The 25,018-nt window shown below is 43.4% G+C and overlaps 1 protein-coding gene across 4 annotated transcripts in view; it reads left to right on the top strand.

The window, feature by feature from the left end:
* The first annotated feature begins 15,281 nt into the window (after nt 1-15,281).
* ZNF516 (zinc finger protein 516) overlaps nt 15,282-25,018 on the top strand; it is a 118,820-nt gene continuing 109,083 nt past the window's right edge. For 2 of the 4 annotated variants that reach the window (XM_083518567.1, XM_083518569.1), the window contains exon 1: nt 18,596-23,553. The gene's annotated coding sequence lies outside the window, so the exon portion shown is untranslated. Of the gene's footprint in view, nt 15,620-18,595; nt 23,554-25,018 lie in introns of those variants that run through there. The other 2 variants (XM_083518568.1, XM_083518570.1) reach the window with 2 other exon arrangements.

Here is a 25,018-nt window from a genome sequence, read left to right as displayed (position 1 = left end):
AGGAAAAAGTTGACAGCTATGATTATGGCTTGGAGTTGTGTTAAAGCATTCAAACTGCAATCCTAACCATGTCTGCTCAGAAGTAAGTCTAATAGGGCTTACTCTCAGGTAAGTGGGTTAGTTTGTGGTAAACAATTTAGACCTGGGTAAAAATGGCCTCCAAAAATCCTCCATGACTGTTCATGCGCAACAAAATGGGGGGGGGGTGTTTTGTGGGGTGTTGATGAAATTTTCCGAAGAGTTTTTCCTCAAAATTTCAGCTCTTTGGATACGCAGTCCTGTGGTTCCTTGAAGGATGACCCAGGGCAATAGGAAGCATTGGCTCTTCCTTTCTGATGGCATGGAGAAAGAGCTCTGATTTCAAAGAGGCAGATTTTATATTGCATTCCCCGCTGCCATGGAAACTTCTTGGGCTACTTCACTTCTAACATCAGAGCTCCTGTGTCAGGATCAGTGTCGGATTTATGTATAAACTAAACAAGCTATAGTTTAGGGCCCCACTCTCTTGAGCCCCCCCAAAAAAATTAAAGGGAAAAAAAACACTGGATGTACATTTCCAAAATATAAGATAAAAAGCAAATTACTTTGATAAAATACATATTTTGTTATGTGCAAATGGCTTTAGACACTTATTAGGTCCATAAATTACCATATAGCATATATTCAACACAAAAAACAGCAACTATTTATTGTTGACAAAGGACAGCTGGACATATAAAGAGTCCCATTACCTTCAGTAGCTTAGGGCCTCATCAAACCTAAATCCAGCCCTGGTCAGGATAGGGCAGTCTGCAGTGGGGGAAGGAAATGTCCTAGGCCACATCAGTCCCCCAGCACATACACCCCAACTGGGGAGAAAACTATACCATTTTCAATCAGAGTAAAATCAGATGATAATGAACCAACATCTGGGAAAGGATGGAGGAGCACAATGCCCTGCCAGCAGGATCCTGGCAAAGGACTGGATCAGGCAGATGAACTTCTTTTGGTTGTCCTTTCCCTCCATCTTAGAATTGGAGCCTTAATGCTCATAGTTCATATTGGTCAATGAGCAAGCGTGTCGGTGGGGCAGGGAACCTCAGCTCCAGGGGCCAAATTTTGCTCCCCAGGCCTCACTATCCTGCTCTGTGGCCAGACTCAGGCTCTAGCAATGCAGAGCTCTGACACTGACAAATGAACAAAGACAGAGTCCTATGTAGGCAGCCCTGTATAGGGAAGTTTTTAATGTTTGATGTTTTATTGTGGTTTTATAATTTGTTGGAAGCTGCCCACAGTGGCTGGGGCAACCCAATCAGATGGCTGGCATATAAAGTATTAACAACAACAACAACAACAACAACAACAACAACAACAGACTCCCAAATGCAATCCCCGCCTGCACTGGAAGATGTTTCTTCCATTAAAGGGGCCCGTTCTGCTTCAGTTGCATCCTACCGTGACAGAGTTGGGAGATGGGGGCTCTGGTTTCTCTGAGTCTTTTGCAGTCGAGTCTTCTGACTTTGTGGACATCCTTGGGCCTACAGGATTGTTTGGTGGAAGTGCTCCTGGGACAGCACCCCTTTTAGTTCACAGTCCTCAACCTCGTTTCCTGAAGGAGGAGAACCTTACTCCAGTTTCATGACACTTTCTGTCAGAACTCTCCCAAGGCCACACTCTGCACCAGCCCTGCTTCACATACCCAAAATGTTTGCCTGGGATAGTGCTATTGTGCTCCCGCCCTGCGTGCGGGCTTCCTGCAGGCATTTGATTGTCCAGTGTGGGACCAAAGATGATGGACTAGATAGGCCTTCAGTGTGATCCATCAGGGCTCTTGTCGTGGTCTTATATTTAAAAGAACCCGATGGCCCATTAAGCAGACTGCTCATCCATGTCTGGAAAAAGTGTTTCCCTGGTAGCAGAAAGCAAGGAATGCAACAGGAAAAGCAAAAGATCAGTTATCTGACAAGTTACAAGCTCCAATTACTCTAGCAGGCACGGAGACAGCTCTTTCTACATCTCAAATGGAGGTTAGATCCTAAAACGGCTACATATTTGCTTGAAACGAGAAGCAATATTGCATTACTTGCTTTCGTTCAGAACATTCCTCTCAGGACTGAGAAGGTAGGAACAGGGCCTCTGCTGACCCTTTGAATTGCACCCTGTCTGCGTGTTTGGTCTCCACCATTTCTTTTAAGAAGGGAAGGAACAGGCGTTTCTTGGGAAGCAGAACACAAGGATATTACCCTATGCTGTTCCTCAGGTGTAGGATCACATATCCGAATTTGAAAGGATGCATTGCTGTGTAGTGCAAACTGGTCCATAGGACTGAATCACCCAGATGTGAAAATATATTGCACTGGGTTTATTATCTATTTTGTTTATTTGTATAGCACCATTTGCCGAAGCCACAGGGTAGTTTACGACAAAATCAAATACAGTGGTACCTCTAGTTATGAACTTAATTCGTTCCAAGGTCCGTTCTTAACCTGAAACTGTTCTTAACTAGAGGCGTGCTTTTGCTAATGGGGCCTCTTGCTGCCTCTGCACTGCCAGCATATGATTTCCCTTCTCATCCTGGGGCAAAGTTCTCAACTCGAGGTAACTCTTCCAGGTTAGTGGAGTTTGTAACCTGTGGTGTTTGTAACTCAAGGTACCACTGTACCTAAAATTGGGGAGGGGGAGTTGGATTGCTTAAAACAGAAACACGACTCCTCATAACAAATCACTAAACAACAATTATTAATAGCAGCAGCAGCAGCAACCAATCCAGTTGGATCTAGGCTAGGGATTTATTCCATGTTAGTCCTATTCAGAGTAGACCCATTGACCATCGCTGCACTGTATATTTGGGGTCTATGGACTACAGTAAAGCTGTTTGTGTGTGAATAGACGCATTGGTGTTAATGAACCTAACATACGTTCATTCATTTCAATAGGTCTACTCTGATTAGGGCTGGCATTGGGTACAACCCTGGGTGAGAGCCCTCACACTCAAACCCATATAAAGATTGAGTCATGACTAACATAAGCTGGAACTGTGTGTCTAAGTCTATCTGAATGCAACCCTTTGAAATCCATGCTAAATAGTTCAGACTCCTTCAGAAAACCCTCCAGATGTTATTGGACTCCATCTCCTATCAACTTCAGATAGCCTGGCCTATGGTCAAGGTTTAAAGGTGTTTTATCTAGTGACTAGTCCAGCAACATTTGAAGGACCACAAGTTCCCAACTCCTGATATGAACAGAGCAACATGGTTTTGTATGGTTGGCGCATCACTTCATAGCAATAATCATGCAGGTCACTTGTGCTGTGTAGTTTACTTTCATGGCAATAACGCACACACACAATAAAAATTCAAATATTAATGTTGGCCTGGAAATAATCAAGCATTCCAGGAGAACTGCATAATTGCCACTTTAAGGCTGTACCTTGGAACCTTGACTGCAAGGTGTGTCTGTGTCAGAGTCAAGAGTGGGAGGTGGCAGTAATGTATATATTGGACCTGAGTTTTTACGTATTAAGATATCCTGGTTAATTTTTCCTGGAGCCTCCTGAATTAACATATGGTTATGCCTTTCAATTCAGGGGGCTAAAGGAGAAAATACTTTGTATACTCTGACTTTGCCAAGTGATAGTTGTCCATCTTAATCTAGGAGAAGATTGCTTTGGACAGCAGCTGAAGCAAAGGTTACTTCATTATGCACAACCTCTTTTTCTTTAGCAAGTCTTCACTGAAATGAAGAAGCCATTATTCCATTGCCTTGTGTGTGTGCGACATTGTGCACAGAAATCACATCACAGCTTGCAAAAATATCTTATTTGGTGACTGCCTATATGTGTATGGTTCCCCCCAACAAAACAAAAAACCCCACAATGAAGAATAACAATCCATAACAGCAAAAGCATCCAGTGCTTTCCCCTCCCACTTATATCTCATTATTCCACTTCCATTTGCTATCCAGAATGTTGCTCCTTCCTCTGTTGCTCCCAATAGTCATATCAACCACCACACTATCCTTAAGCACACTTAAGGATATCATGAGCGAAAGGCAGGTTAATCACTGACTTTCTATAGACTTATGAGGTTACTTAGGAAGTTCTCAGGGGCTGCCCCCGCCCTTTGGGAAAACTTTTGTGCTTTAATAGCCAGCTGCCCCGTGGAGTTACTCACAGTATAATACACCTTTTCTGTACAGGTTTGAAAGGCATACTGTAAAGAAAGAAAAGGGGATTAAATTGTAAATTTAGGAGAGAGAGAAACCAAAGAGCATGTTCAGCTTCTGTATATGTGGCGTATGACTAAAATATCTTCGAGTTCTCACCACAAGTTTCTTAAGGTTCTGCAGTCTCTAAGTAAGGCCTTTGTTGATATGAGTACTTTGCTTGTTACAGAATGCTCAAGGTTTATTAGTTTTGGAGTTTTAACAGGGGGAAAGCAGCAAACTGTTCTCAAATTTTGCAGCCCATAATAACCCACACTGGCTTTTAAACGTAAATGAACACTACTGTTGCATGGGATCATGAGCTGTATTTACAATAATAGTGTCTCGATCCAAATATTTGACAGATTATCATACAAATTATTTGTTTCAGCTCCTTCTCAATAGCTTCCAGCTTCCTGGGGATGTCTATAAAACATGGATGGTGTAAGGAATATTGATAGAAAAAAACCGGCAATCTATTTAGCATTAAACTTTAAAGCAAAAGGAGTAAGTAGATGATTTTGAAATGTTTCAGTTTCCGACTATAAATATGCACATATTCATGGACTGAGATTGCTAGGGATGACAATTTATAATACAAATGTATTCAGCATACTTCCTCTAAATCTTAATCCAAGTAATCTCAGAAAGATAAATAACACACACACACAGCAAAGAAATCCACCTTCATGGCCTATGCTCTGGGAACGACGTGCCAACATTGTGCCCAATGGGGAAGATACAGTTGTGCTCTATCCTTATCCAAATAGTTGTGGAATCTGCATAAAGGGCCGGAACCCTGGCTAAATCACACACAGAGCTGTAGTAACCCCTGGCCATGAATGCAAACAACCCACCGGATGAAAATGGGTTATATATTAAACGACAGGAAGCCAACCAACAGGCTAGGCTATTTTCAAATCACACACACTAAATAAACAGCCTAACAGTTATTTAGAGCTGAGACTAGAACGTATCAAACCAGGAACGTCAATGAACAAAACTTGCAGTGGATAGAATTTGAGCAAGGGGAGGATGAAACTTACTGAAGATAGCGGATTCCTTCTTCTGGTGAAGGACTTTCAGGGATTAAATGTGAGAGGGTGTCATGAACTGGCAGGATGACGGGGAGGACAGCAAGGAGGAAGGGTATCCCAGCGAGGGGTGTAGCCAGGAGTGGGACACACCGGAGCAAGCAGGGGGTGGGAAAGGAAGTACTCACAGGGTGACAGAGGATGGCGAGGGCATGGGGGTCAGAGCACAGGAACCAGAGTAGCAGGATCCATCACCAGAATCAGAGGACCCCCTGTCTCCATGAATACAGTGTGCTCTGAGGCGTAGAGAGCAGCAGGAGGGGTGCCCTAGGGGCTGAGGCAGGTAAGGACCCACAGGTTAGGCTTGCTAGCTCTGGGATGTGATTCCTCAGCTGAAGTAGGCTTGGAACAGGTGAGGGTCACACCTTGTCAAGCCCAGGTGCTGAAATCAGCATGCAAAGAGCAAAAAGGAAGCAGAGCTGAGGTGCTGGGTCTACTCAACTGCTCACGTTGAGAGACCTTGGCTTGGCTGCTCCTGGATCTCTATGTGACTGTGCTTCAGGTTTGACTCCGGACTGTATCCTGACTGCTGGACTTCAGACTTGGCTACTTAGATTGACCTTGGACTTTGCTTGTGTGGACTGACCCCCAGACTTTGAACTTTGGTCTTGGCATACTGACTTGCTGCAAGGTAGGCCAGGGGTTCAGGGCAGAAAGATGTGCCCAGGTCGGAAGAAATTGGCATTTCCCTTGGAGGCTTTGCAATTGTTAAACATGCTCAGAATGGTCAGGGAAGTGCCGTAGCTCAGCTGTTTTTCAGCAAATGCTTTGAATGTAAACTGCCCCATGTTAAATCCCTGGCATCTCCAGCTAAATAGTCTGGTAGTATGCAACAGATGGTGCTGGAGGAGACTCTTGAGAGTCCCATGGACTGCAAGAAGATCAAACCTATCCATTCTTAAGGAAATCAGCCCTGAGTGCTCACTGGAAGGACAGATCCTGAAGCTGAGGCTCCAATACTTTGGCCACCTCATGAGAAGAGAAGACTCCCTGGAAAAGACCCCGATGTTGGGAAAGATGGAGGGCACAAGGAGAAGGGGACGACAGTGGACGAGATGGTTGGATAGTGTTCTCGAAGCTACCAGCATGAGTTTGACCAAACTGCGGGAGGCAGTGGAAGACAGGAGTGCCTGGCGTGCTCTGGTCCCTGGGGTCACGACTAAACGACTAAACAACAACAAATGCAATAGAAATCCCAGTGAACCCACTGCCAATTGGGCCCCGTCTCCACTATGTATTTAAAGCAGTCTCATACCATTTTAAACAGGAACTGCTTTCCGCAAAGAATTCTGGAAACTGTAGTTTAAGAGAGCTGAGCGCTGTTGGGAGGCTCCTATACTCCTCACAGAGCTACAGTTCCCAAAGTGGTTTAACAATCTTTCCCTCTTCCTGGGGAACTCTGGGAACTGTAGCTCTATGAGGGGAAGGCATGGCCACACAGTGGCATGATACAGTGGTACCTCAGGTTATAGACGCTTCAGGTTACAGACTCTGCTAACCCAGAAATAGTACCTTGGGTTAAGAACTTTGCTTCAGGATGAGAACAGAAATCGGCCGGCGGCGGCAGGAGGCCCCATTAGCTAAAGTGGTACTTCAGGTTAAGAACAGTTTCAGGTTAAGAACGGACCTCCAGAACAAATTAAGTTCTTAACCCGAGGTACCACTGTACTACTTTCAATGTAGAGTGCAGAAGCACTTGAGTAGACAATATTGGGCCAGCATCAGACTCAGTATAAGGCGACTTCAAAGGACGGTGTGCAGAATTATTCCAACCTAGCGCAGCAATTGTGCTGGAGGAGGGCCCTGTTTTTAAGCTCACTCTTGACATTGCAAAAACATCGCATTGAACATTTCTTTGTCTTTTTTTGTACAGTGAACCTTGCGTAAAGTGCATCCATGGTCCAATCTCAAGCTGCCAAGCAATTAGTATATTAGAGTTCAACAGTTAACCGTCGATGTGAAAGGAAAATAAACAGTTGGCCAAAATGTGCCATGAGAAAGTTAGGATATGTTTCAGGGTAGAAATCTTTATTGAATTTGTCTCTCTTTAAAAATCATTCTATTTGGCGGCTTCATTCTTATTGCTAAGGGTGTGATCGACCACATATGTGGCATTCTATAGGAATTGTTTTGAAACCAGCTGCTGCTGAGATTCTTTCAGCTGAGGCTGAAATTAAGAACAGGTTTCATAGGTTTTCTACCCGCTGTGAATCCATGATATAGTATATAAAAGCGCATATGGCTAAGAATGTTTGACTTCTACAGTAACTTTTTTAAAAACTTCCATATGTAATGATTTTTATAAAGCAATATTTATTCTATAACCATTCATTTTTTTCTATTGTATAATAGGACTCTTGGATTATTGGGTAGATTCATCACAGAAGGGCTTTTGATCCAGTAAACATCTCTGCTAACATGAAGGACAGGGCAGACATTGATGCACAGTGGTCCCTCGGGTTATATACGCTTCAGGTTACATACGCTTCAGGTTACAGACTCCGCTAACCCAGAAATAGTGCTTCAGGTTAAGAATTTTGCTTCAGGATGAGAACAGAAATCATGCTCCGGCGGCGCGGCAGCAGTGGGAGGCCCCATTAGCTAAAGTGGTGCTTCAGGTTAAGAACAGTTTCAGGTTAAGAATGGGCCTCTGGAACGAATTAAGTACTTAACTTGAGGTACCACTGTATTTGTATATTATCTCCTCCAGAAAATCAGCTCCAGAGTGTTGCAGAACCCTTCAGAACAGCATGGAAAGGTGGAATTCGTGAAGCATCTCCCCTTCCCTTCTGTTAGCAGAGACATTCAGTGGATCAAAAGCACTTTCATGAATGCAAGGCCACCAGTGGAATTCCCTTCATGAAATAGTCTTTGCCCTTGTGTTTCTCTCTGTCTGTGTCCCCCACATTTTATGATGCACTTAAATTTAAACCATCTCCTAGCACAGTAGTAGGGAACCTCAGACTTGAGAGCTGAATGCAGCCCTCTGGATTTCTGTTGACCCTTGGCCCTGCCCACCACTGGCACATGCCCCTCAGAAAGTTGCATTAAAAGGAACGGGGCACAGCTGACTTATGTGCACTCCGCCAACACACACAGGATTCGGGAATGTAACCCCTGCACAAATCGGTCATTGCCTGTAGTTATCTTCAGGACTGCATTACCTTATATACCCCGGCCTGGTTGCTGTGTTCCTCAGGAGAGACACTTCTCAGCTCTGCTGCAGAGTCATGGTTTACTTTTTATCTATAAAAACAAAACAAAACAGGACTTTTAGTGCTGTGGCACCTGCCCTCTGGGAAGCACTTCTAGTAACAGGCAGGCACCTACTGAATTGGCATTTAGGTGCCTACATTTGCCTACTCAGGCTTTCCTGGGGGATAATTCATTCATTTGTTGTCACTATTTGTTTTTATTAGTGTGATGTTATCGTTGATTTTACGGTGTTCACCACCTTGATTGTTTTAAGTTTGGAGGAGAGAAATATTTGCAAATAAATAAAATGTATAATATATAAATAAAGGAAATCACAACTGAACAGTTTTTAAAAACTGAAAGAGGAAAGGAGAAAGAAGTCACAGAAAAACTCCTTATATTAAAGTTATGTTAAAGCATCCTTCAGGAACTTTGTTAAAATAACCATCAACTTGGCCAGAAAGGAAAGGTGTGTGAGAGACAATTTAAGCAGTGAAGCATTTGAAAGGGAAATGAAGTATTCATTATGTCTACATTCACTTGATTATTTCTGCTATCAGGCAAAATTTAGCCCCATCTCGATAATAACAGCATGCCAGAGTCCTCCTCTTCTGCAAATTCTCTTTAAGGCAGTAAGACATCCTATCTAATGGAAACACTACCAGGATATAAGGCTCTTTATAAACTCCTGAAATACTATCTTGTTGCCAGAAGCAAGAGTTGCATAACAGGCTGGAAATCTAACAAGGTTAAAAACGTACTTCATATTTTCCCCCAATGGAAAGAAAAGGCATTGTTTTGCATTGGCTGGATTTATGCTTGACAAGGCACAACAGCTTGACCCTAGAGCTTGTAGTCGCATGGAACATCAGTATGTAAAATGATGCTGGACAAAAATGAAGGGATTGCCCTTATGCTCACTTTAGAATAGTTCTGGCACCTCATAGCTACAAAAGAATGTTCAGATTTTTGTGGCACAGACAGCGTTGAGTAAGAGGCTTCTTTGTAGCAGAGTAAAATTCATCTTGCTGACAGCTGTGAGCATTACTTCTTGAGCAGACTTTTAGCCAGCTTTATGCACAAATGGACTGGAATTCGCATGTGTAGGTTGTATCAAAACCACCATTCTTGTGGCAATTAAACTTTGCATGTGACAGTGTTGTTGTCTGCGTTTTATAGCTGTAAACTGCAGATGCTATTTTTATCCATTTCTAAGTATTTTGAATGGAGTATTTCAGTCCCAGAATGGGGAACAGTGAAATAAAGTAGTAATAATAAGTATATACCAATGGGAAAGAAAATATACAAAGATTACATTTATACAAAATTTGGACATTTCTGAAGATATTTGCTCTCTGCAAAGTTGCAGCTGCAATCTTATGCATACTTACTTGGGAGTAAGTATTGTGCTTCAAAGGCCTTAATATTGTTTAGCTGTATTTATGTCTGTATTCAAATTCTTACTCGGGGCGGACTTCCGGGTTGACGCGATCTGGAAATGGCGGATTCCCTCCGAGCTCCGGAGGGAATCGGCTCCACTGAGGATGGGTCTTTGCCGCGCCGGCGACGCGGGGACCCTTAAAAACCGCAGGCGCGGAAGCCTGCGGACTGAAGACTCGGCGGGTGCCTTAAGCGCCCCCCCTGATTCGCAAAGAGCCTTTTTAAAGGCTGCGGAGGGGATACGGGGGTGGCGTGGCACTGAGAGTCGATCGCTACCTCGGTGGAGCGAAGCCGCGAGCCATGACCAGAGAGCGCTGACTTCCTTCCTTGAAAATTTGGACTGAAAGAATCACCCGTGAGTAAGACGGATTGGGACTTTATAAAAATTTTACCTTGAATTGGAGACGATCGGGGGGTGCGCTAAAAGGAAGTCCGCACCCTCCCCCCTTGCAGACGATCTAAGCAACGGCATAAGAGCTAAGCTGGAGAGCCTACCCCTGGTGGGGTGAGTTAAAAAGGACATTAACTTCCAAGATTTAACTAAAGGAAATTTTGGGCTGGAGAGTGGAGTTTTGGGAACTTTCTTTTTGTTTTAAACAACCCCCCCTCCCGGGCTCGGGAACGTCTTGCCTTGGTGCCTGTGTAAGAGCTGTGGAGTTTGACAGCTGTCAAAGCTGCCAAACGGCCGATTTAAAGTGGAAAAATTGTTATCTAAGATCCCTCTGGACTAAGACGAGCTATAACTGAGCTAAAACTGTTGGAAACAAAGTAATAATAATCAGTTAAAGGATTGTTGGTGAAAAGGCTAATAAGTAACCAGATTCCCCCTAGGGGGAATTCTGTGAAACTACAATGGATACAATGGCTGTGGAAGGAAAGTTACTAGTGGAAATCGAAAGGATGTTTCAATTGGTGGGAATCTTACAAGAGCAGAGCTTGGCCATGAATAAACAACTTGAGACTATGACCTTGGGAACAGGCAACTCTGCTCTTTGTATTGAGGACCTCAATGAGAAAGAATTCACAGCTGAATGGGAAACAGCACCTACAGAGTTGGAAGAGACTAAACAACAAGAAAAACAAGAAGTAATCCTGGGAAGCAACAACCAAAAGCTGACATCTGCGCAACACAAGCAAGGAAACGCTGGGAACATATCTACTACAAGTCTTCGAAAGACACAGAAGAAGAAGGAGGAGGTCCCGGGACAAAATGGAATACAGAAATTTAAAATAAAGAAATATGACTGGGGCCTCCGTTTGGACTTTGATCTTGAAGAGATAGGCTTTGTGGACATTCTTCAGCAGTTACTTTTGAATCCCCTTGTGGGAAGAGGATACACTTTGATGGTGAAAGAACTTTTCCCAGACCTGACGACTGACATAAAAGACTACCAACAGGACAGGCGGAGAGGGACTGAAAGAGACTTGAAAGCCTCGGACGTGAGGAACCCAGGCTGAGAATCTCGAATCTGGATCTTTATTGGGAAGGGACAAAAACCGGGGATGGGAGGGAGGGAAGAAGAGACTCTTAAAAACTCTTAAGACTTTTAGGTTTGGTTAATATGACTCTTAATTAAGATAAAATGAAAATCGATGGAAGAAAACTTAAGTCCAACTTAGGAAAATTAATTTTTATTATAAAAAAGGTAATAAGATGAATAAGATTTTTAAGAGGAGAAATACCAACTTGCTGATATAATCTTGAAACTGGGATGCACGAGGGGAGGTGGGGGGAAGTCAGGGAACAAGTTTATGAAACGGGGATTTGCTGATTTTATACATGTTTTTGTCTTTCTTTTTTCTTTGTGTATGTTTTGTCTCTATAAAACCAGAAAACCAAATAAAAATTTTATAAAAAAAAAAAACAAATTCTTACTCGGGGCGGGGGAAGGGATTAAATTTTTCAGTATGCCTGTTACCTAGCATGGAAATTAAAACAAATGCATGTTCTAGATATGCTTCATGGAACACACATGTGTCATGGGTGAAATTACAATTTGTTTCCCAGCCTTTGAAAATGTTTCACGTGGCCTTTCCTTCCTACCCCCAGTGCTTCTCAGGACCTTTTCTCATCTAAACTTCCACCAATCAGCCTTAGGAATGAGTGATACAGCACAGAGTCTCATCAAAATGCCATTTTCCTGAGCTTGAGAAAGCCTACTTCCAAATGCTGAGCAAATAATTTATTTGACTCTGGCAAAAGTAAATAAATGCTTTCCTGTTCCTTGTACTCCATTAGACAGAATTATTACACATAGCAAACTATAAATAGCAAAATATGTATTGAACTATTAATATCCCTGACATTCTCATACAGTATTGTATTGTAATTTAACAAAATAATTTCAAATTGGAGTACTTCTGTAAGATTTCATTGAGACACAGAATAGAAAACAAAGCACCGTTAAAAGAGATTGATCAAATCAGAAACTGGGATGTTTATCATTTATTTCTTTGTTATCATGTAACACAATATTATTCCTATTATAATATTATTCTCTGAACCAAGAAACAGTACAATCCATTGGAAGATGACGATGAAGAATATCTATAGATTGAAATTATTTGGATCAACTAGCTCTCTGCTACTCTGCAGAAAACAGCTTACAGTGAGATTCTAATACCATGCAGAAGTAAATCCTGATGATTTCAATGGAGTTTACTGTCAAAGAAGAGTATATAAGAGGGCAGCCACCTTAATGGCAATTTAATTAAAATGTGTTTCTCTTTCTCAGTTTTATTTGATCACAAACCCTGTTCACCTCTCTACAAAATTTAAGGCCCAACTAGGCAGCCCTTTCTAAGATGTTTATTCCTTTTACCGCATAAGGATGAACTCTGTGAAAAGCATTTTTGAAGGACCACATAATGGCATAGTAAGCTTAACTCCAAACACTCACCTGACATTTGCATCAATGCCAGCCATGTTGTTGAGCCATCATGGCTTATGCTGTCGAGCTGTTCCCGCTTTTTGTGAACACAGCGTCTAAAGTAATTAGTGCTTGACACAACACGGCTCACAAATGAAAGAGATGGGTCATGACATTCTTGCAACATGGAGAAGTTTAGGCATCCTGTCCAACTTTCACTCCAGTAACTTGTCACTTTTCCCCACTTGGAAAAATATTAGCCTCATATTATAGCTTTAAATGCTGCCTAGCAAAGCTGGCTTACAATGGATGCTTTAAAAGTCTGCACCAATAAATACTGTTCTATTGTGTGCACTATAATGGTTAGAAAATTTGCACAGCACATTGTCGCTTGTATGGGATTTTATAGAGCGAAATTGTATTCCTGATTTTCACCTGGTACAAAGCAGAAATTACTGAAGTGTGCGTATGATGAAGAGAATAAACTTCTGTAGTCTGTGTTTTGAAAAGGATATGCAAGAATGATGAAAATGCAAAACGCAACCTTTTGAATATAGATTAACTCTTTTTTCTTTTTAAAGGAAAATAATATATACTGGTCTCAAGCTGCTGTCAAAAATCACTGAAAGGGGCTATGTATACACTGAAGTATGAGTCTGTGGTATGGAATGAATCGAGAATGCCCCAAAACGTATCTCACTCAGGCATTCATGCTGAAACCAGCAACAATTGTCAATGACCTTTAACATGTTTGCTATTCAAATTAGCGCAGATCATCAATTGTACACAGCATACATAGTTATGTTTTTGTGTGTTCTTCATTACAAACTTCCCCTCCATTTTCTTCTCCCCATTTTTTGATCTCCAAGTGTTCCCTGACTCTAAGTATTTATATTTATGAGTTCAATTTGCCACAGACAGCGTGCATGCACGCCCCTCCCCCAGCGACTCTGCTTGCTGCCGGAGTAGATTCTGTCGAAAATGGGAAGAAGCTGGAGAGGGCTTATGCAGAGGCTTCCAACGTTATGTGCACCAAATACCACAGCACTAGGTAACCGTTTAAACTGAAGCAGAGGCATCCTTGATTGTCTGGCTTGCAAAGAACCACACTGAAGAGATTTGGACAGCATGTTCCTTTTAAGTAAGTGCTTAGTAATCATGGTTGGGCAGGGAGGAGGGGGGAGGAGGGTGAATATGCAATGGAAGGAAAATGGAAAGATCGAATCAACACTCCTCAAAAATTTTGCCTTTGCCAGTTATCACACACTACAGTACTAGGCAAAGATTAAAACAAAGCTCCATTCTTACCCTCAACACATCCAGCACCTAGGTCCACAATTCATCCAATTAATTTGAGGCTCCCCACCTCAGACTCAACATATATCAGCTGCATGTTTCGGCAATTGCGGTGAGCTTTAGAAAGCATCCTGGAAAATATGAGATAAACTTTAGAGCTTATTTATTTATTTATTTATTTATTTTTAAAGGTATATGGCAAATGGATTTGTTTTGAGAAGTTCCAACTCTTTCCACTGTTAGTTAGCAGTATTGTCTTCTTCTTACAGCCTCTTGTTTAAAAGAGGGGGGGGGGAGCAAGAGTAAGCCACTTCAGATATTATGACTCCTCTCAATGGGTAACGTGTTTGTTTAGGGAATTCCATTGCCAAACATATTGGATAGTATCCAACCAAGGCATAATCAGAGTAGACCCATTGAGATCAATGGACTTAAGTGAGTCATGATTTTAAATGAATCATGTCCATTGCTTTCAATGGGTCTACTCTACCTTGTTGACTACCGTCACATGATACAAGCTCACACATATTTGTCCTGTATATGCACACTGTGATTGATATGTTTTGGACAGCACCCAATGATACAATCATGTTTATTTTAAAAGCTGTGAGTTCATAGTTGATAAATGTCTGATTCTGACACTAAACAATGTATACCTTTAAGAAGGAGCGAGCATGTGTGCATAGCTTTCTCTTTCAGCTTCCAGTACATTGCCACATGAGATTACTGTACATATATAATTTGTGTGTGGGTATTCTAGTACAGCATGTACCTGTGATGAAATTAATGCACCCAGAAAAGTCACATGTAGCAAATGTCAAACCAAGATTTCATGTAGAAGTTGTCTGTAGCAGACGTCTCTGAATTAAACAATAACAGCAGCAACAATTTAACAAGAATATGCAATAATGTTTTTATTTCAAAGTTGAGATACCAGCAGCATAATACCTATCGTGAGAGAGTCGAAATTATACAAAATTGCATACTTAGTATGTGAATATATAGTTTCCTGTAATCCCCATCTATGTAGTCATTTGGCTGAAGCAGAGATGAATAACAGATCTGCTAATGAATCAGTCCTGTTAGTGGAATAATTGTTTTTTATGTGACTCGCTTTTGGCTATCTAGACTTTCCCCGCATAATACAAGAACTTTGTGCTGATGAGACAATAGTAGACAGTGTGTGCATTTAATATAGAACAGACCATTCGCCCGGCTGGGGGAAGACGTCAACCTATACGCTGCGAGGAAAAAGACCAGGAAAAGGAGAGGGGGATTCCTCCCGTCGCCCTCCATCCCAAAGCCCTCAAAGGATTCCCAGATGGGCTAAAGGGCGGCGGAAAGTTTGAAGCCGGAGGACCCCTTGCCCAGGGCTTGGCACCGAGGGGTGTAGAGACGCCCCCCTCGCTGCTCGCCGGAGTGGAGCTGGCGCAGTGAATCATGTGCAGTTCTTTCCTTATTGCCTTCAGCGCATGGTTTCACCTTCAGGTTTCTTGTTTGTCTGTGTCCTTCTCCAAATCGCTTCACCTCAACTGCAAGAAGGTAAGGGGATCGGGAAGAGATTGATAAGCCATTCTTTTCTCTCCACTCCCTCCCTCTTTCTTTTTTTTCTTTCTTTTTCTTTCTTAAGTGCTGAGGAAGAAGATGGGAGGGGATCAGAAAGAGGGGGGAAGAGCAGGAGGGAGATGAGAATATTCTTAATACGCCCGTGGGAAAAACTTCGCGTTTCCAATTAATAGTTAATCTCGCTCGGTAATTGAAGGGACTTTTTACAGAAACGATAACTTTGGGCTCTTTGAAAGGGGTGGCGGGGTGGGAGGGGTAGGGAGAGGGAAGAGGAGGAGAAATAATTTTTTTTGTTTTTTTTGCTGGGGCTGAATGAAATGTCGCTATATGTTATTTTTTTAAAAACTGTGAACATTTGGACTTTGTACAGAGGGGGGTGGGGAGGAGATCTCGCATGCAAGAAAGGAATCTGCCTGTCTTTTTAAAAAATGAAATGTTTGCGGGCTGCGGGAGGGAGACGATGCTTTTCCAGCTTGGGAACGAGCCACTTACATTATTAAGGGTATTTGCAGATTGGATTGATTTATTGCTTAGGGTGTGTGTGTGTGTGTCCTCTTCCCCTCTCCACTTCTCTCACTTCCACCCCCCAACCCCTCCCGATCCTCTCCCATCAGCTGAATTAAAAGGAATAGTTTATCCTGGAAAGTTGAGGGCTGTAAATTAGGTGGAGAGGACGGGAGTCCTTGGAGGGCAATCCCGGAGATGAGTCCTGCCCATTGGATATACCGGGAAGGGGGGGGGGAGAGATGAGAGGACTGGTGGGGGGGTGCAGAGAAGAGAAATAATGCAGACATTTTGTCCTATGAAACCCTCCTCTTCCTCCTCCTCCTCTGCCCCTCCCATCTCCACCCAGAATTAGCATAATACTTGCAACCGTCATTTGAATCAAGCTGTTTCGACAAGTTGAGGAAACTTTAGAGGGGTCGGAGTTGAGCTGCAAGAAGTCTCAGGGCGCAGGAGGCGTTTTTCCTCCAGGTTAGGGTGATAGGGAGATGGTCCCAATTTTGTGCTCTGGCTTTCGGGTCGCTTGCCCTCTGCAGCTGCAGCGCTCTAGAAAATGCTGCCCACTTCCCCGCGGCAAAGATCTTGCTCCAGAAGCGCTGAAAAACTCCCAGCAGTAGACCAGGACGCTCTGGAAAATGAGTATTGGGTGGATCTAAGATATTGCAAATTCAGCCCCCCCCCCCAGCTTTTGGAATCTAGATGTAGAAGGATATTTTTTGTTGTTGTTGTTTCTAGACCGTTTCTGGAGATCTATTAATGCATGGTCTTTATCTAATCCAGATGTAGCCCCCTGCCCCCACCTCTCTCAATCCCCATTCAGTGCCTTATTGTTGGTTTACATTGTGTGTGTGTGTGTGTGTGTGTGTGTGTGTGTGTGTGTGTAAAAAGCGATCTGTGTAACCTGTGGAATTTGAAATGCAAATAAAAGCCCGTGGGAGTTGAGGCAGAACAAATCAGCATTTATAAAGTGGGAAAAGATTTCATGTCTTTGAAAGCATAGGGGGCGAATTCTCTCTTTCTCTCCCTCCCTCCCCAATTCTATTAAAAAAAGAAACCACCGGAGTATTGAACAGTGACGTCAATTCGTCCCTTTTCTAATGTGTGTGTGTGTGTATGTTGTTGTTCTTGTTGTTAATGTCTAAAAAGCGGGCATGCGAAGTGCTTACAGGAAAACAGATTACAAGATTAACATCTGTTAACATGATCGTTTATCTCCAGCCAAAAATAGGTCAGTCCTTTCTTAAGGAAGCTCGATTGGTTGGCGCATGATTAAATAATGAAATTAGACTAATGAGTTCGCAAATTAGACAAGAGTTGGGGGTGCTGTTATAATCCAACTGACTGACCTGCAAGAATAAAAATCATAATGGTAATAACAGTAATGGATTCAGGGACTTTAGGAGATCAATGTAAGGTCAAAGCCTCTTTCAATGGAGTGACACAACTCCTCTCACCTCACCTCTGGGTCCCGTCCTCCTCCTCCTCCTCCTCCTCCTCCTCCTCCTCCCTTTTCTCTCTGCTTTACAGCTAATAGTGTGTTGCAGACTCCAACTCTCGTTTTTTCCCCTTTCTCTACTGAGGTGATGCATTAATATTTTCCATCTCCAGTGTTTATGGTGAAGGAGACCAACTCCTCCATGGATAGGGATGTTTGTTGCTTCCTAAACAGTGGGGTGTTATTTTTGGGAGAGGTGGGGGGAGGGGTTCACACAATGTGACACACAGTGGCAAAGAAGAATGGGAAACACCGATGCAAAGTAGCTCTGCTTCGCTTGACTATGCCCTCCTGCAAAGATTGGCAGACCCACCGTCCAATCAGCAGCTCCAGCCCTCCTTACTGCCTTTGCATTGCAACTCCACATTACAGGCTCGGGAAAGCGGTGCTGTGCCCTTGCGTTTCTCTCTCCCTCTCTCTCTTTCTGTACGTGCATCTGTCTTTGTTGGGATATACGCCAGTATTGAGATAGGTAAATTAATATTTTTCCTCCCCAACCACCCCCGCCCATCTGCTGCGAACTAAAATCCAGTCCTTGGGACCAGAAACTCGAATAGTGAATAGAGAGTTATCGTTAAGGAGCTGGTTTTAAGTATCAAGTTGAGACCTGCTGAAGGCAAGGAAGTATAAAATGATCTATGGGTGTATTTGAACAATGTGGCAGACTCGCTTATCTGAAGGGAGAAATAGGTGGAGTGCATCCAGAAATTCCACCCATTTCCAATCCAAGAATGATTATTTATATCACTTTAAAAGACCATTGCTGTTAAAGATGGTTTTGTTGTTCTTTGGCCTTTAAGGTACTGCAGATTCACACCACCTCCGTAACATAATGGGTGTATGTTTGTTTGATTTCTTCACGGTTTTCAAAGCAGACAGCTGTGTAGCCAAATAATAATAATGAATCAGGCAGTGCCCTCTCGATTCTTTCTGCACCAAGTGGTTGGTTGTTTTTTTTAATGCTCAAAAATAATTTAAATTTAAAAGTCCGCTTTAGCAAATGTCAGATTTAACCATCATGGCACAACAGCATGACTGTTAGGCAGCATACTTTGTGAATGCCACACCACACAATGAGCACATTCATGGAAGGAGCAATCCTATACTATGCTTCAATTATGTTAGGCTGTGGATTTGCAAGATACTCCCCCTACACCCACCATGGCAGCAATGCCCATCCCACTTGCATACCTTGAGAGGTTAGGCCCTTTGGGGTCCAGGCAGTGGGGGGGGGGAGAGGCCTCTGCCAGAGTCCATAAGCTCTTTGTCCCCTATAGAGAACCATCCTGAGTCAGATTTTTCTAGGGGGTTAGGGAAAAATCCATGGGCATAGCGAAGGGGGGTGGGGTAGCTGAATCCCCCCCCAGATCAAGCAAAACAATAGAAATACTTAACTAACTGACCAATCACATTGGTTCTGCCTCCTCCCCACAAAAGTCCTGCCCCCCCCCCCAACAAAAATCCTGGCTATGCCCATGGAAAGATCCCATTTTACAATTTCCTAGACCTACAGGGAAAGGGTTGTATTCAGCTAGGTCCTACCCAGAGTAGACCCACTGAAATCAATGGTACAATGTAAGTCTGTGTATTCATTTGAATGGGTCTACTCTGAGTTAGACTAGTATTGGCTACAGCCCAAAGGAACAACATGTATGATAATAACAATGTCTTATTGAACAGCATCCAGGATGGAGGTGATTCTGGAAGGAAAGTACATAGTGTGTGTGTGTCTGACTAGCCACTCCAGCAGGGATTGTACAGTGGCTTGACACAGACATGAGGGTAGTAGCTCCATATTAAGGACATCTTCACCTGTTGCATCTGTCTGAAATAGAGCTTTTCTGCAGGTCAAGAACGAGAAACCCCTGAGAGCATGCTGGTCACTGTTGCAGGTTATGGAGTGGATTTTGATCAAAATGGGGAGTGGGGTGGATCCTGTAGCTGTGGTGATCAAGGAAAAGACAAATATTGTATTCAGTTTTTTACTGTTACTTGTTTGTTCTGTGTATATTTACCTAAAAACCAATAAAATGATTTTTTTTAAAATAAGAGAAGAGAGAATATCAAGCAGTAGCCAACAGGTCTCCAGCATAAACTCTGTAGAGGGATGCACAGTGGGTGCTTGTGAGCAGGTGAGAGAGAACAGTGACTGGTGCTGCCTGAGTGCTCACCCCATGCTCCTTCCTCAGCCTTCCTGCCCTCCCTCTTGTGGGCTCCCATATATGTGGTGCTCATTTCCTATCCTACTCCATGCATCCTGTAAGGAAAAAGTACACCTGAGTGTCTCACCAACAGTGGCAATAGTTGCAGTGGAGTGCCTGGCCTTTGCCAACAGGTAGCCTTGTTGGGAGGCAGGAGAACATCATGTAAAAGGCAGCAGGCAGTGCGGCTGCTATAAATAAAGCTGTACAGTTTAGACAAGACTGATGTAGTCATACATAGCAAAGGGGATGTGGTGGAGGGAGAAACTTGAAGCAGGCATACATTACAGGATGTGTTCCCCCCTTTATTTACTTAGTCGTTGGTGGGATGGTGGGATGGAGTGGGATTTGGTGATAGGAATTTGGACCCCTATGGTGAGTTACCTGCTAGGCTTCTAGGCAGTGGGCTGAAAGATCTCATGTGTGTTGTGAGGTCTGTCTGTTTTGTGCAAACTGCTACTTTTGTCATCTTTTCCATCAGCAGAGTTCTCCCTTGTGAGCTCTGTAAGCGGGCACAACATGAGATCAGAGCAGCGTTCAAAATTCGCCAGGCGTGTTTTGCACCTGGCTATCAGTCACTTGCAACCAAGTGAAGATGTGCGGGCACCTGGTGCCTGATGTATCCACCATTTGGGGATCCTTGGATCTTGCCTATTTTCACACACTAACAGTGCATCCTTTAGAATTTTATTTGTGGGGTTTTATCTGCACAACTGGAACGCATTTCATTCCATTTTTGCAACTGTAACCCTGATTTAAGGAGCCATTTGGTGCCTAGCTTATATATCCAAGTTTCTAACATTGGATCAGAGTGATACATAGCTCCATGCACCCTATCAGCTGACTTAGGATGTCTCTGTGTGGGGTTTATTTACTAATGGTGTGCTATGAATGGGTCCTATGCTTTGCCATGAGGATGTGACTGGAGTGATTGTCCATGCAGGGGTGGCTTAAATCCTCCCCTTCCACTGATATCTCAGCTGTTTGTGTGGATTCTTTGTGATAGGCTGAGCACTGATGTAATATTGTGCTACTGATGGGGATGTGCCTGTGGACTGAAGGATTGTAGGATATGATGTCTGTAGTTCTTCCCTGTGTGGACCATGACTCTGCCTGATGTTGGCCTTTTTAATCCTGGAATGGCTCTGCCGGCAGAGTGCTCTACATATCTGTCAGGGCGACGGCCCATCTGGCATCCTGCCTGCGTAGCATGGCTTTGCCAGTTCCTACGGCAAATCTCAAGTATACGATTGCACCCTAAAAATGAATAGCGGCAATGTATCCTTCCCTGCTTTGTGCTTGGCAAATTCTTTGCTTTGCGATTTCATTTGTTTCCTGTTATATCAATATTATAATTGATTCTGGTTTTGTATGAGGAACATACTGCCTGTTAGTGTATTGATTGTTCGGGGCAAATGAGGTTTCTGTGCTTTCCAGGATAAATGGTTGATTTCTTGGGTTTTTCCATGATCTGTATTTGGGTGAAGGGGCAGGATGGACAATTGAAGGCCTAAATTCGCCCTTTTGTCTAGAAGCCAGCTGCCCACTTCTTTCGGAAGATGGTCAGAACTATTTCTTGTTAGAGAGAAACCTGAGTAGGTTCAAAGAAGAGTCCTTTATGCTTTGGCCTTGTGCCACATACTTTATTTCATAGCTGCTATGCTAAATGAGTTAACTACCAAAGGGTTTTTCATTAACTCACTTGGCAGCCATATATTTAACTTTTTGAAAAAGAAAAAAAAAGAGTGTAACTTAAAGAGGACAAAACCTCACATGAGGAACATTTTGCTATTCAGCGGCATAGTTTTAAGAACCAGATTTATTTATTTTTTAAATCGTTTCCTCCTATTTGTTCTCTCCATCTCAACCTGGGACCAGAGTGGGTGGGGGAGATCTATCAATATTTCAGCAGCTAGTTGCCATAGGCGAGCAGTAACTGAATATAGTCCTCACCCCTCGAACTCCAATGTCACCAGTCCCCTCTGTTTTATTAGGTCAGGCGTGCACCCATTGTTACACACTGTGGTGTTAGCAAGAACATTGTTCATGTTACAGAACAAGCCATGGCAGCTTTCAGGCCATGTGGTGTAAGCAGTGGTGCTGTCTGTTTTCCTGCTTGACACCAATAGCCAAATGTATACCTAGTGCTATTTTTCCAGAAATAGAGGTGCTGGGGCTCACCATGAGTGCCTCCCTTGTCCTCTTATAATTACAATGGTGCCCATCTGAGAGTTGCCCAGAACTGAGTTCTGGTGAGTTCCAGCTGAAAAAAAGGCCCTATGTATATCTATTTATTCATGATTACATTTATATCACACCTTTCCGCCAAGAAGCTCAAGGTGGCATAACAGTTGCCTCTCACAACAACCCTGTTCGGTAGGTCAGACCGAGAGTCCGACTGGCCACGGTCATTTGGTAAGTCTCGTAGCCAAACAATTATTTGAACACTGGTCTTCCAGGTCCGACATTTTAGCCACTACACCACACTGGTGTAGACTTATGCACTTCTTGAGAGAAAGTTCTGCTGAAATCCCTGGGGCTTCTGGGGGGCAGGGTGCGTGTGTGTAAAAACCTCCATTGGACCAGCCTGTTTAAGCATATTTACATTTCCCACATCTGCCATGCAAAAAGGGAAAACCTACTTGGCTGAAATATAGGTTCTGCTTTCGGCTCTGTATGCACAGAAATAGTGGTTCAAAAGTGCACTTACAAGCACAATCCTATGCATGCGTAAGCCAGAAGTAAACCCTATTTTTTCCTCCAGTGGAACATCATCAGAATGCACAGCCTAGGGTCGGAGGCCGAGGCTTCTGTCCTCTGTACGCTAACCCATCGAACGCAATGGGACTACCTCCTGAGCAACCATGCGTAGGGGGAAGTGCACTTTTAGGATTATTTCTGAGAACTACTACAGACATGCCTGACAGACCCCCCTCAGCGACATTGGCACCAGTGTGGGAGAAAGGTAGGGTTGTTTCAAGGTGCAGCAGCATAGCAGGAGTGTCTTTGCTCTGCCCTATCCACTGTGGCAGTGTCAGCTTTTATTATATTCTGGGACTACAATTAACTATCCCAGGAGAAGCAAAAAAAAAACCCTCCGACAACCCAACACTGGTAATAATCAGGATAATAACTGATGTTTGAGATTTTTGAGTGGGGCTTGGAGCTGCAAGGATTGGGGGACGGCAGAGATTATACCTGTGAAGGACAGAGCCAGAGCTCTGTTTCCTCTCCACCCCCCACCCCAAAAGCAGCTTGTTGCTGTGTGTTAGTCTGGAGGAAGGAGGGAGGGAAAAGCAGCAGAGAGGCGAAGAAGGGAGGAGCTTCGCCCTGGCAGGCGGCTCTCACCCTCAGTTGTTTTCTCCCCCTTTTTCTGTAGCCAGAAACGTCACACAGCCATGTAACTGTAATACAAGAAGTGAAAGAGGCAGAGAGAGAGAGGGAGGGAGAGAGAGAACAGGCGCAGCTCAACTTCTAACCCTTAACAAAGGCAAAAAAAGAAAAAGAGAGAGAAAGGATTTGTCAAGGCGCTACCCAAAAGAAAAGAAAAGTGGAGGTGGGCGGGGGGGGGGGAAGAGACCGCTGCAGCCCCTGAGAAACCAGGCGAGGCTCAATTTCTGGAGGAGGAGAAGCAAGCAGCTCTGGAGGTTAGAGCGCTGCCCTCTTGGATTATGTGGGGCTCCGGTTGGCGGAGGACACTGACTCGGGAGGTAATTGCTTTCTATTTTCAACTTGAGTTTTGTTATTGTGGAAAAGGGAGAGCAGCGAGGGAGCGTCGCAAGGCGTGGCGAGCGCAGCAATTGTTGCACAAGTGTTTAAAAGGGAGGAGGCAAAGCATGAGGTGCAATGGTTTGGCTGGGTGGGTGGGTGGAAGGGAAATATGCAGCATGCACAGATGTAGATAAATAGTTAAGATGCCGCACAGCGGGGGATTAGTCGCCTGCACCCCCCCACCCCCCCACCGCCTCCAATCGCTGGGAAGCTTTCCTTGGGGAAAGAGGGTACTGGGGAAACTGGGTGGTGGTGGTTTCCCAAACAGGAGATCCTCACTCGAGTCTGGAAAGAGATGAAACTTTAGCAACCCAGATGTATTTCTTGGGCGTGAGATGAAGGCAAGCGCAGGTCTGCATAACAAAGGGAGAAGGATGGATCGCGGATTGCAGGTCTTAGATGAACTCTCATTCTTGTTCTGGGCTTTTTCAGAGAAGTGGGTGGCTGAGAATCCAAAGCCCGTGCGTATTGACTCAAATATGCATTCGTTCATTGAAATGGGAGAGACTAGTCGCTGTTGTTGTTGTTAAGTCATGTTGCATCTTAATCACTGGGGAGGGAGGTCTGCGCAGAGTGTTCTCCGGAGTTCTAAGGCCTTAACAACTTACAAAGGAGTTGAAAAGTTGACATCAGGCCTTACATTGTTGTAAGTATGGAATGGCAGGCTTCCTCTGCTGTGTAATCAGCGGCTGAATTTAGAGATGAAACAAATCCCACGAAATGTTTTCCCAACCCATGATGTGTCTCAGCTAAATAATAAAAACAGAAACAGCCCTTCAGCTCAGTCCACAGGATGACTATTGCTCTGAAACATAAATATTCCAGCGGCTATATACATATTATCTTCTTGTGTTTGTGTAAGGGAGAAGAGAAGCTTGTTTTGCGAGGTTGCTTCCTTTTCTGTCAGTATGATGTTTAATTGTATCCTATCAAAATCTGAAAGATGTCATGTTGATACTTGCATATATATATAATTGAATGCTCTCTGTCAGATTGGTAGGAGAGAGGGAATGGAGTAATGTATGGGTTTTCTAATAAAACTGGAGGCTGAGCTCGCATAGGAACATTTGTGGCATAATTAGTACTAGAGCTCAGTTATTCAAGGAGGCGTCTTCAGTTTCACAAGAGTTACTGCCATAGCCATCTTGAGTAAACTCTGAGTAATAAAGTGATCTTCAGTTCTGTTTGTTTTACTCTGAGTCATTTAATATTAGGCATGCCTTTATTTAGACCTTAGACAATGTGAAAGATGAAGTTAAGAGGACTCTCATTCATTTGCAGGGCCTTAATCCCTGAAAGCTATATACACCACCAGCAGGGTTTTGTTTTTGTTTTCTTAAATACTGAATCATTTGAACACTTTATTAGATTATATTTAATGCATACAGGTGAAGATTTGTTTAG

This window comes from Podarcis liolepis (assembly GCF_965112155.1).
Source record: "Podarcis liolepis genome assembly, chromosome: 8".
Taxonomy (NCBI): Eukaryota; Metazoa; Chordata; class Lepidosauria; order Squamata; family Lacertidae; genus Podarcis; species Podarcis liolepis.
This window is presented reverse-complemented; position numbering and strand designations above follow the sequence as displayed.